Raw genomic sequence first — 13,723 nt, forward strand, 5'->3', positions numbered from 1 at the left:
TATGACTCATACTCTATAGACTAATGTGCTCAGCCTGCTAGTGTTCCATCTACCTTCAGTCCCTCCACGCTGATGTGCTTATCTCATGAACTGTACTGTTCTATGTTCTATGATCCATGAAGGCTGGACGCGCAACCGGGGGCGGTGCCGGAATCAGATGCGATGGTGGCAATAATTACAAATAGCACAAACAGCAGAGGTCCCAGCTCTGTTCGCTGCGTTTCCATACCTGACAGAGAGCTCCAACCGGAAGAGTTACATTCAAGCATAGCCCTCTGTATCCTCCGAATAACACAGTTCCGAATACATACGATCGTCATCGTGAATCCGATACACCTTACTCGTCTAGATCGCCCTTACACGAAGGACATTATTAAAAGCCTGACGAAAGTCCATGTACACAACATCCACCGCCCTATCGTCACAAATGTCCCTTGTCATCTCCTCAAAAATCACAACCAATAAGACACGATCTGCCACGGACAAAGCCGTGCTGGCTAATCTCAATGAGTCTATTCCCTTTCAAATGGGAATAATTCCTATCTCGAAGAATTCTCTCCAATAGTTTCCCTGCCATTGATGTGACGCTCCACGGAATATTGTTTCCCGGATTTTGACTCCCTATTTCTTCAACAATGGAACAACAGTGACCACTCTCACGTATTCTGGGAACTCACCTTTGGCTGGAGAATAATCAAATATAGTTGCCTAGTCTCCATCAATCTCCTCTCGTGGCTTCCCAATAGTCTAGGATAGATCCCGTCAGGCATTGGGGTCTTATCCACCTTAATGGTCTTCAAGAACTTCCGCACCACCGCCTTCTAGATCATAACATGCCTTACCATATTTGTATTTTCTACACTAATATTACTATCCTTCAACCCCTTCTCCTCGTAGTTGCAAAGTAATCCTTCAGTTCCCCACTTACGTCATCTGCCTCCACGAATACATCCCACCTTGATCTTTGAATGTTCAAACCTTCCCCCTTCCACCCTCTTATTTCCAGAAGAAGTAATGGGATTTCCCTTAATCTGCCTGCTAGACATTTCATGCCCCGTTCATTGTCCGCTTGAGTTTCCGACTCGTTTTATATTCCTCCGCGTCAGATGCTTCCTTCTTAAACCTGATGTCCTTTTCCTTTGTCACCGTTTAGAAATCGTGGACGCATTGGTGATCATTTCCAATGTTCTATAGATTCAGGATCAGGTCCTGGGGATTGGAGGATAGCTAATGTCATCCCACTTTTTAAGAAAGGCGAGAGAGAGATAAATGGGAATTATAGACCAGTTAGCCCGACATCGGTGGTGGGGAAGGTGCTGGAGTCAATCACGAAAGATGAAATAGCGGCACATTTGGATAGCAGTAACAAGATCGGTCCGAGACAGCGTGGATTTACGAAGGGGAAATCATGCTTGACTAAACCTCTTGATATTTTTGAGGATGTAACTAGGAAAAATGGACAAGTGAGAGCCAGTGGATATAGTGTACCTGGACTTTCAGAAAGCATTTGATAAGGTCCCACATGGGAGATCAGTGGGCAAAATTAGGGCACATGGTATTGGGGGTAGAGCGCTGACATGGACAGAAAATGGATTCGCAGACAGGAAACAAAGAGTAGGAATTAACGTGTCCCTTTCAGAGGGACCGCAGCTATTTACAATGTATATTAATGATTTAGATGAAGGGATTACGTAACATTTGCAAATTTACAGATTACACAAATCTTGGTGGCAGTGTGAACTGTGAGGAGGATGCTATGAGAAAGCAGGGTGACTTGGGCAGGTTGGGTGAGCGGGCAGATGCATGGCAGATGCAGTTTAATGTGGATAAATGTGATGTTATTCACTTTGGTAGCAAAACAGGAAGGCAGATTATTATCCAAATGGTGTCAAGTTGGGAAAAGGGGAGGTACAACGGGATATGGGGGTCCTTGTTCATCAGTCAAAGTAAGCATGGAGGTGAAGAAAGCAAATGGCCTGCACCTATTTTCTGTTTCTATGTTTCTATGTTGGCCTTCATGACAAGGGGAGTTGAGTATATGAGCAAAGAGGTGCTTCTGCAGTTGTACAGGTCCACAGTGAGACGACATCTGGAGTGTTGTGTGCGGATTTGGTCTCCAATGTTGAGGAAGGACATTCTTGCTATTGCGGGAGTGCAGCGTTAATTCCCGAGGTGGCGGGACTGTCATTTGCTGAGAGAATGGAGCGGCTCGGCTAATATTCTGGAATTTAGAAGGACGAGGGAATCTTCTTAGAACATGTAAGACCATTAAGTGTTTGGACACGCTAGAGGCATAAAACATGTTCCCGGTGTTGGGGGAGTCCCGAACCAGGGGCCTCAGTTTAAGAATAAGGAGTGAGCCATTTAGAATGGAGATGAGGAAACACTTTTTCACACGGAGAGTTTTGACTGTGGAATTCTCTGCCTCCGAGGGCGGTGGAGGCCGACTCCCTGGATACTTTCAAGAGAGCGCTAGATAGGGCTATTGAAGATTGCGGAGTCAGGGGATATGGGGAGAAGGCAAGAGCGGGGTACTGATTGTGGATGATCAGCCATGATCACATTGAATGGCGGTGCTGGCTTGAAGGGCAGAATGTCTTACTCCTGCACCTATGGACTATTGTATATTGTCTATTGTCCACCCTATTCGTCATCCACTGACCCTTTAGATTGCGATTCTTATCTCTCCTCTTCACTGGAAAATACTGATTCTGCACTTTGATCAGAAGGCCTTTTGATTCGGACATGTCACCTATGGACCCATTCCCCAAGAAAGCACTTTCCTTCAACATCCAAACCTATTCCTGTTCAAAACACACTTCCGCACTTGTCCCGCGCATCTGCTTTAAACGCGAAACTTAGCCATTCCTCACCCAAGAACGGATTACCTGTAATGTGATTCGAAAAAACTCTGGCAGGTTTGCAGATGAAGTGATTCTAATACAATGCAGATTGTTTTCTCGATGTCAATGCAAATATTAATCAAAGTTAATCGTTCTATTTCACTAGAGCGTACATTTAAACCGAGAAATATCACACATAGGATCGAGGGTAAACGATTGTAGAGAACCGTTAGCACTATGACGCGACGGCCGTATTTTCCGTTCAGCCAGAGTAAATGCAGAAACAAGGAATTTCGTATCGGTACAAATATCAGAGATGAAAAGAGAAAACAGCGTGAGAGAAGGAGCTAAGAATACAGGACGCGTAAAATATGAAGTCAGAGGAAGCCATATAGGTGGAAAGGAGATTGAAGCAACTGCAGATGCTGGTTTACACAGAAGTTAGACGCAAAATGCTATATAACTCAGCGGCAAAGGCAGTATCTCTGGATGGGATGGGTGACGTTTCCGGTCGAGACCATTCTTCGCACTAAAAGTCATTAGAGAGGTAGACACAGGGATAAGGAAGTGTCAGGGGTGAGAACGAGACATCAGAGGGGATGAAATTGAAGGAAAATGTAGAATAGATCATTGTTAGTCAGGAGAAGGTGACAATAAAGAAAACAGAGATGATGTAATCGGGGACAGTCAGACTGGTCGGAGAACCGGGAGGGCGGAGGGATGGAGAGGGTACAGGTTTGAAGGAGGTGGGAGGAAATTAATGCGCGTTCACGTTGCACACAACAAAGAGACGGGGGGGGGGGGGTGTAGGTTGTATGGATTTGTAGATCCTATGGATTTGAAGCATAAAGTATGTGCCGGATATTAATGATTGAAGAACAAAGAGGTCACCTACGAACTAGCCTTCAATGTCGAGCGCGCGACATAGGAAATATATAGGGGATAGCAACTAACAATACATTGGACATTGGTATCAAATTTAATTCCACGAAGAGTCCTGCCCAAGATGCCCGCTCAGGGTGGAACCTAATTTACGGAATAGCGCGGTCATGTGAAATAATAGATTGAGGGGCGGCATCATATCCCAACTCCAGTTCTAGGCAACTGCCGCGCGGGTGTCACGAGTTTAACAATAATACGCGGTAAATATGTAAGCGCGTTCGTCACCTCCAGCCTGAACTTCCTCTGTGTCATCCCGTAGATACACGTGTTGGCGCAGGAGCTGATGTGCATGAGCAAGATCCCAACTTCATTGGCGATGTAAGATGGGCTTGTGTGATCCCCACCCGCGAAATTCACAGTGACCCGAGTGCAGACGAAGGTGACAGCTACCGTTGTCCACAGCAGAATGAAGGCGCCGGATACGATGAACAGTAACACGATGGACTTCCGCCGATTCTCCGTCTCAGAGTCCTTACTATTAATTGCCTTCAGGCGACGGCGAACTCGGTTGGCCACTATGATGTTCCTGACCGTCAGTCCGTTGAACAATATAATTATTAGGAAGGGTAGTAAGGGGAGAGAGATTGAACACATCCACGAAAAAAACAACCACCAAGTGGAGATGAAGTAGGCGCGTGTGGGTAGACACCCCCATTTCACGTTGTCCACGATGAAGCGTGGCACGTGCATGAAATAGAAGGGAATGTACTTTATGCAGCTCAGCGCGCACAGTGACACAATGACCGTGACGGCCGTCCTATCCGTGCAATATGTGAGTCTCAGCTTAGGGCAGCAAATGCTGACAAAACGATCAAAAGTGAAGGACGTGGTTAACCAAACGGAAAAGTCCAGAGTAATGACCCGCAGGTATATGTTGGATGGACAAATTGCGCTGAGGGAGAGGAAGGAGTTAGGGGTGTAGTACATGTAGATTTTCCACATTAACACGTGAGACATCAGAACGAGGAGGTCGGAGATTGCCATCGTCATCATGTACCGGGTGATTCCTTTGGAGAGCCCGCACTTTCCCCGGTACAGGACCGCTGCCGTCAGTATGTTTGCTGGAGAAATAATAAAGTACAGCGAAATTAATATTTAAATGGACTACCGATGTAACGGAGTTATGGTTGTTGTTGGATCTTACCAGTCTTGCGAACAACGGGACTAATCAGAAAAACATTCAGAGGAATAACTTTGCAACTATACATGGCGTTCAAGAGCAATGCCATGTATATTCCAAAAAATCATTCTTAAAAATAGTTGTTGGCTTTCGCAAACTCCCCAAAGCGTTCGGGGATATCTGATTAATGATCATCAATTTGAACTTTCGACTCTGTTGTTTTTTTTACCTTGGAACAAATGAAAAAATATACAGAACATCCTGGATATACGCAGAAAGTAAGCTGGAACCAGCTTAAAATTCTCTGCCACAGAAGGTAGTTGAGGCCAGTTCATTGGCTATATTTAAGAGGGAGTTAGATGTGGCCATTGTGGCTAAAGGGATCGGGGGTATGGAGAGAAGGCAGGTATGGGATACTGAGTTGGATGATCAGCCATGATCACATTGAATGGCGGTGCAGGCTGGAAGGGCCGAATGGCCTACTCCTGCACCTATTTTCTATGTTTCTATGTTTCTATGTTTCAGGCGTTCAGGTCCAAGAATCATCAGCTGGAATGACGGTGCGAATCAGCGAAAAATGGGTGGGATAGAGACAAAAAGCTGGAGTAACTCAGCGAAACATGCAGCATCTCCATTCCTTCTCTCTGCTGAGTTACTCCAGCATTTTGCGTCTATCTTTGGTTTAAACCAGCTTCTGCACTTCCTTCATACACATATTATGGGGATTTTACAAAACCTAGCATCAGCGGCGCTGTAGATCTGCCACTGCCGGTGCGTGCGATTCCGGAGGCTGTGTGCGGGGGTGGGAGGGGGGGGGGGGGATTAAAATGCTGGTTTGCATTGGTTGTCGGAGAGGGATATCCTCGGCCTACTAGTTGATGAAGAAAAATCGTTCGGGCTTCGGTTCGCAGGTTTAAAAAAATTGCTGGACGATTTAATTGCAGAAATTAAATTTAAACTCGACTTAAAACGCCTTCAACGCCTTCAACATCACGGATCGCAATATCAGGACAAAACAAAAGGTATGTCGTTTATTTAACATATTATTTTGATTTTTGGTGTGGCTTCATTTTTATCTCATGATGCGAAAATGTTATTTAGGCCCACATACGAATCGACCGTGTCTTGCCTGCCGATGTTGTTGTTCGGCACGGACTTGTAGGGCCGAGATGGCCTGTTTCCGTGCTGTAATTGTTATATGGTTATATGGTTATATGTTGTCTTAAATTTACGGCCACGGCAACATTCCAATCCATCACATTCCTGAAACATCCACTATCAAGATAATCAAATTCTCTTTTTTTTGCACAATCATGTCATAAGAATATATAAATCATCTCTATTTTGTGTTATTGTATATAAATAAATACATAGTAAAAATTGGAAAGAGCCATGGTTTTCAAGGGAAATTAGACACTTGGTTCGGAAAAAGAGAGAGATCTACAATAATTATAGGCAGCATGGAGTAAATGAGGTGCTTGAGGAGTATAAAGAATGTAAAAAGAATCTTAAGAAAGAAATTAGAAAAGCTAAAAGAAGATATGAGGTTGCTTTGGCAAGTAAGGTGAAAGTAAACCCAAAGGGTTTCTACAGCTATATTAATAGCAAAAGGATAACGAGGGATAAAATTGGTCCATTAGAGAGTCAGAGTGGACAGCTATCTGCAGATCCAAAAGAGATGGGGGAGATATTGAACAATTTATTTTCTTCGGTATCACCAAGGAGAAGGATATTGAATTATGTGAGGTAAGGGAAACAAGTAGAGTAGATATGGAAACTATGAGGATCAAAGAAGAGGAAGTACTGACACTTTTGAGAAATATAAAAGTGGATAAGTCTCCAGGTCCGGACAGGATATTCCCTAGGACATTGAGGGAAGTTAGTGTAGAAATAGCAGGGGCTATGACAGAAATATTTCAAATGTCATTAAAAACGGGAATAGTGCCGGAGGATTGGCGTACTGCGCATGTTGTTCCATTGTTTAAAAAGGGGTCTAAGAGTAAACCTAGCAATTATAGACCTGTTAGTTTGACGTCAGTGGTGGGCAAATTAATGGAAAGGATACTTAGAGATAATATATATAAGCATCTGGATAAACAGGGTCTGATTAGGAACAGTCAACATGGATTTGTGCCTGGAAGGTCATGTTTGACTAATCTTCTTGAATTTTTTGAAGAGGTTACTCGGGAAATTGATGAGGTTAAAGCAGTGGATGTTGTATATATGGACTTCAGTAAGGCCTTTGACAAGGTTCCTCACGGAAGGTTGGTTAAAAAGGTTCAATGGTTGGGTATTAATGGTGGAGTAGCAAGATGGATTCAACAGTGGCAGAATGGGAGATGCCAGAGAGTAATGGTGGATGGTTATTTGTCAGGTTGGAGGCCAGTGACTAGTGGGGTGCCACAGGGATCTGTGTTGGGTCCACTGTTGTTTGTCATGTACATCAATGATCTGGATGATGGTGTGGTAAATTGGATTAGTAAGTATGCAGATGATACTAAGATAGGTGGGGTTGTGGATAATGAAGTAGATTTTCAAAGTCTACAGAGAGATTTATGCCAGTTAGAAGAGTGGGCTGAAAGATGGCAGATGGAGTTTAATGCTGATAAGTGTGAGGTGCTACATCTTGGCAGGACAAATCAAAATAGGACGTACATGGTAAATGGTAGGGAATTGAAGAATGCAGGTGAACAGAGGGATCTGGGAATAACTGTGCACAGTTCCCTGAAAGTGGAATCGCATGTAGATAGGGTGGTAAAGAAAGCTTTTGGTGTTCTGGCCTTTATAAATCAGAGCATTGAGTATAGAAGTTGGGTGGAATGTTAAAATTGTACAAGGCATTGGTGAGGCCAATTCTGGAGTATGGTGTACAATTTTGGTCGCCTAATTATAGGAAGGATGTCAACAAAATAGAGAGAGTACAGAGGAGATTTACTAGAATGTTGCCTGGGTTTCAGCAACTAAGTTACAGAGAAAGGTTGAACAAGTTAGGGCTTTATTCTTTGGAGCGCAGAAGGTTAAGGGGGGACTTGATAGAGGTCTTTAAAATGATGAGAGGGATAGACAGAGTTGACGTGGATAAGCTTTTCCCACTGAGAGTAGGGAAGATTCAAACAAGGGGACATGACTTGAGAATTAAGGGACAGAAGTTTAGGGGTAACATGAGGGGGAACTTCTTTACTCAGAGAGTGGTGGCTGTGTGGAATGAGCTTCCAGTGAAGGTGGTGGAGGCAGGTTCGTTTTTATCATTTAAAAATAAATTGGATAGTTATATGGACGGGAAAGGAATGGAGGGTTATGGTCTGAACGCAGGTGTATGGGACTAGGGGAGAATACGTGTGCGGCACGGACTAGAAGGGTCGAGATGGCCTGTTTCCGTGCTGTAATTGTTATATGATTATATGGTTATATGACAACGTGAGATTTAAAGATAACTAGACCGGACTTCCGGTGTGGCCATGTTGTGGTGAGGGCACAGCATTGAGCTCAGCTCCCCGTGAATTGCATAAAAAGCCTTTTTAAAGTAGGGAACGATTTAAAAAAATACTCACCGAAGGTTGCTTGATGTCGTGGGAGTGACATCATCATAAATGAACAAAAAAATCGGAGTTTAACGGGACCTTTAGATGAGAAAAGGAAAACTCACACGAGGACCCAGAAAAGCCACTATCAGACTTCAGGTTCAAGAAGATTTGGAAGCTCTTCAATCAACAAAGTCTGTTTCATATCAAACAACGGAAAGCTCAGAAGAAGAGACCATTCCTCAACAAGCAGTATTTGAAATGGCTACAAGAGGAGAGGCCAAAGAAAAGGAGAAGGAGCTAAAACAGCTGGAACAAACGGTAAGAGCTAATCTTACTAAAGATCTTACCAAAGACTTCTCCGAAATGTTTGCCAGTATTAATACTACACTAGAGAACAATCTCTGCAAACTGGAAGTTAATTTATCCAAGAAAATTGATGCTGCTCGAGAAGAATCAAGGGAAATGTATACTTCTCTGAAGCAGAAACTCAAAGAATGTGATCAGAGAACAGCACTGGAATTTGAAAGACTAGAAAGTGATTATAAAAATAAATTTGATATGTTGATAGAAGAGATGAAACAGTCTGACATCGTGACAGAAGAGATTACAACTGAAATGAAGGAGATGGCTCGTGAAATATCGATTCTGAAAAAGGAACAAAGTGATAATCGGGAGCAATTGATTAAATTGACGGACAAATGTCAAGATTTGGAGGCGAGGTCAAGAAGATTGAACTTAAGGATTGTAGGAGTAAAAGAGGGGCGAGAGCAAGGAATTGATATGTCGGTGCTTGTCTGCAAAATAATTAAAGAGGTCTTTAAGTTGAAGGAAAATGTGAGGATTGATGTGACTCAAAGAGTCGGTCCTCCCCGAAGAGAAACAAATGCTCCCCCAAGACAAATTATTGCGAAGTTCTTAGATATTTCAACCCCGGAAAAACTCCTGAAGATGATACCAAACGGTGAGAGGCTTATATTCGAGGGAGAGACCGTGAGATTCTATAGGGACTACCCTCGCGAAGTAATGGAGAAAAGGAATCAATTCAAAAAAGCAAGCAACACTTTGCAAGGACAACGAGGGATAAGATACGGCGTGGTCTATCCGGCCAAGATGTTTATTTCTTACAAAACAACTCAACGTTCATTCAGGGATCCGGAGAAGGCACTTAAGTACGCACAAGAGATTGTACAGAAAATTGAGAAGGATTGTTACACCTAAGGTACTGGAAGAGAGAAGGTGGGAGACAGTGAGAAAGGGAGGGAAGCATGGAATGCCAACGTCCCCGGGTGTTGTACCTCTTGTGAACAGGTTCACCCACTTAGAAGCTGTCGGGACAGAAGACGTGTTTACACTGAGCGGTGGACTGGCTTGCGATGCGAATAGGGCTGTTGAGCCAGAACCAAAAAGGCCTAAGGCAGGCAACGCCATTGTAGTGGGAGACTCCATTGTGAGAGGTACGGACAGGGGCTTCTGCGGCAACAGACGGGATGCGAGGATGGTGTGCTGCCTTCCTGGTGCCAGGATCCAGGATGCCACGGACAGAGTGCAGAAAATCCTCAAGGGCGAAGGTGAACATCCGGAAGTGGTAGTGCATGTCGGCACAAACGATGTCGGAAAGAAGGGGATGAATATTCTGCAGCGTGACTTTAGAGAGCTCGGAAAAATGCTGAAAAGCAGGACCTCCAGGGTTGTTATCTCCGGTTTGCTTCCAGTTCCTCGTGCTGGCGAGAGCAGGAACAGGGAGATACGGGACCTGAATGTGTGGCTGAGGAACTGGTGCACGGGGCAGGGATTTAGATTCTTAGATCACTGGGATCTGTTTTGGGGTAAGGGGGAACTGTACAAAAGGGACGGATTGCATCTTAACAGGTGTGGGACCAGCATTCTGGCAGGCAGGTTTGCCACTGCTACACGGGTGGTTTTAAACTGAATAAGGGGGGTGGGGTGTCGAATGGGATAGTGGAGGATGGAGTTAAAGGGAAAGGGTTTCTTAAATGTGTGAGCGTAGAGACAGAGGGGTGTAAAATGAGGGTAGAAGCAATAGGTAGCAAGGTGAAAAGTAAAAGTGGCAGGCCGGCAAATCCAGGGCAAAAATCAAAAAGGCCACTTATCAGCATAATAGTATAAGGGTGTTGTAAAAACAAGCCTGAAGGCTGTGTGTCTCAATGCAAGGAGCATTCGTAATAAGGTGGATGAGTTGAATGTGCAGATAGCTATTAACGACTATGATATAGTTGGGATCACGGAGACATGGCTCCAGGGTGACCAAGGCTGGGAGCTCAACATCCAGGGATATTCAATATTCAGGAGGGATAGACAGAAACGGAAAGGAGGTGGGGTAGCGTTGCTGGTTAGAGAGCAAATTAACGCAATAGAAAGGAAGGACATTAGCTTTGAGGATGTGGAATCGATATGGGTAGAGCTGCGAAACACTAAGGGGCAGAAAACGCCAGTGCGAGTTGTGTACAGGCCACCTAACAGTAGTAGTGGAGTTGGGGATGGCATCAAACAGGAAATTAGAAATGCGTGCAACAAAGGTAAAACAGTTATAATGGGTGACTTCAATCTACATATAGATTGGGTGAATCATATTGGCAAGGGTGCTGAGGAAGAGGATTTCTTGGAATGTATGCGGGATAGTTTTCTAAACCAACATGTAGAGGAACCAACGAGAGAGCAGGCTATTCTAGACTGGGTATTGAGTAATGAGGAAGGGTTAGTTAGCAGTCTTGTTGTGCGTGACGCCTTGGGCAAGAGTGACCATAATATGGTTGAGTTCTTCATTAGGATGGAGAGTGACATCGTTAATTCAGAAACAAGGGTCCTGAACTTAAAAAAAGGTAACTTTGAGGGTATGAGACGTGAATTGGCCAAGATAGACTGGCGATTGATTCTTAATGGGTTGACGGTGGATATGCAATGGAAGGCATTTAAAGACTGCATGGATGAACTACAACAATTGTTCATCCCAGTTTGGCAAAAAAATAAATCAGGGAAGGTAGTGCATCCGTGGATAACAAGGGAAATCAGGGATAGTATCAAAACAAAAGATGAACCGTACAAATTAGCCAGAAAAAGCAGCCTGCCAGAGGACTGGGAGAAATTCAGAGACCAGCAGATGAGGACAAAGGGCTTAATTAGGAAAGGGAAAATAGATTATGAAAGAAAACTGGCAGGGAACATAAAAACTGACCGCAAAAGCTTTTATAGATATGTGAAGAGAAAAAGATTAGTTAAGACAAATGTAGGTCCCTTGCAGTCAGAAACGGGTGAATTGATCATGGGGAACAAGGACATGGCAGACCAATTGAATAACTACTTTGGTTCTGTCTTCACTAAGGAAGACATAAATAATCTGCCGGAAATAGCAGGGGACCGGGGGTCAAATGAGATGGAGGAACTGAGTGAAATCCAGGTTAGCCGGGAAGTGGTGTTAGGTAAATTGAATGGATTAAAGGCCGATAAATCCCCAGGGCCGGATAGGCTGCATCCTAGAGTACTTAAGGAAGCAGCCCCAGAAATAGTGGATGCATTAGTGATAATTTTTCAAAACTCTTTAGATTCTGGAGTAGTTCCTGAGGATTGGAGGGTAGCTAATGTAACACTACTTTTTAAAAAGGGAGGGAGAGAGAAAACGGAGAATTACAGAACAGTTAGTCTATCGTCGGTAGTGGGGAAACTGCTAGAATCAGTTATTAAAGATGGGATAGCAGCACATTTGGAAAGTGGTGAAATCATTGGACAAAGTCAGCATGGATTTATGAAGGGTAAATCATGTCTGACGAATCTTATAGAATATTTCGAGGATGTAACTAGTAGAGTGGATAAGGGAGAACCAATGGATGTGTTATATCTGGACTTTCAGAAGGCTTTCGACAAGGTCCCACATAAGAGATTAGTATACAAACTTAAAGCACACGGTATTGGGGGTTCAGTATTGATGTGGATAGAGAACTGGCCGGCAGACAGGAAGCAAAGAATAGGAGTAAACGGGTCCTTTTCACAATGGCAGGCAGTGACTAGTGGGGTACCACAAGGCTCAGTTCTGGGACCCCAGCTATTTACGATATATATTAATGATTTGGACGAGGGAATTGAATGCAACATCTCCAAGTTTGCGGATGACACGAAGCTGGGAGGCAGTGTTAGCTGTGAGGAGGATGCTAGGAGGCTGCAAGGTGACTTGGATAGGCTGGGTGAGTGGGCAAATGCATGGCAGATGCAGTATAATGTGGATAAATGTGAAGTTATCCACTTTGGTGGCAAAAACAGGAAAGCGGATTATTATCTGAATGGTGGCCGATTAGGAAAGGGGGAGATGCAACGAGACCTGGGTGTCATGGTACACCAGTCATTAAAAGTAGGCATGCAGGTGCAGCAGGCAGTGAAGAAGGCGAATGGTATGTTAGCATTCATAGCAAAATGATTTGAGTATAGGAGCAGGGAGGTTCTACTGCAGTTGTACAGGGTCTTGGTGAGACCACACCTGGAGTATTGCGTACAGTTTTGGTCTCCTAATCTGAGGAAAGACATTCTTGCCATAGAGGGAGTACAGAGAAGGTTCACCAGACTGATTCCTGGGATGTCAGGACTTTCATATGAAGAAAGACTGGATAGACTCGGTTTGTACTCGCTAGAATTTAGAAGATTAAGGGGGGATCTTATAGAAACGTACAAAATTCTTAAGGGGTTGGACAGGCTAGATGCAGGAAGATTGTTCCCGATGTTGGGGAAGTCCAGAACAAGGGGTCACAGTTTAAGGAAAAATGGGAAATCTTTTAGGACCGAGATGAGGAAAACTTTTTTCACACAGAGAGTGGTGAATCTGTGGAATTCTCTCCCGCAGAAGGTAGTTGAGGCCAGTTCATTGGCTATATTTAAGAGGGAGTTAGATGTGGCCCTTGTGGCTAAAGGGATCAGGGGGTATGGAGAGAAGGCAGGTACAGGATACTGAGTTGGATGATCAGCCATGATCATATTGAATGGCGGTGCAGGCTCGAAGGGCCGAATGGCCTACTCCTGCACCTATTTTCTATGTTTCTATGATTCTATGATGATTAAAACTTTCAATAAAAGTCTGTACTACAATTAAGATGGCGGACCTGCTTCAGACACTAACCAGACAGCCTTATCTCAATGGAATGTGTTTTCAATGACAGAGTTCAGATTTCACCTTGAACGAAAAGTTAGAAGATAAACAACTGAAAGAGGCTGAAGAAAAATAGCAGAACTGATATTATGGACTGAATTTAAAGCTTTAATTATTATAATGAAGATTAAATAGTAAAGAACCA

Source organism: Amblyraja radiata, chromosome 49 (assembly GCF_010909765.2).
Source record: "Amblyraja radiata isolate CabotCenter1 chromosome 49, sAmbRad1.1.pri, whole genome shotgun sequence".
Taxonomy (NCBI): domain Eukaryota; kingdom Metazoa; phylum Chordata; class Chondrichthyes; order Rajiformes; family Rajidae; genus Amblyraja; species Amblyraja radiata.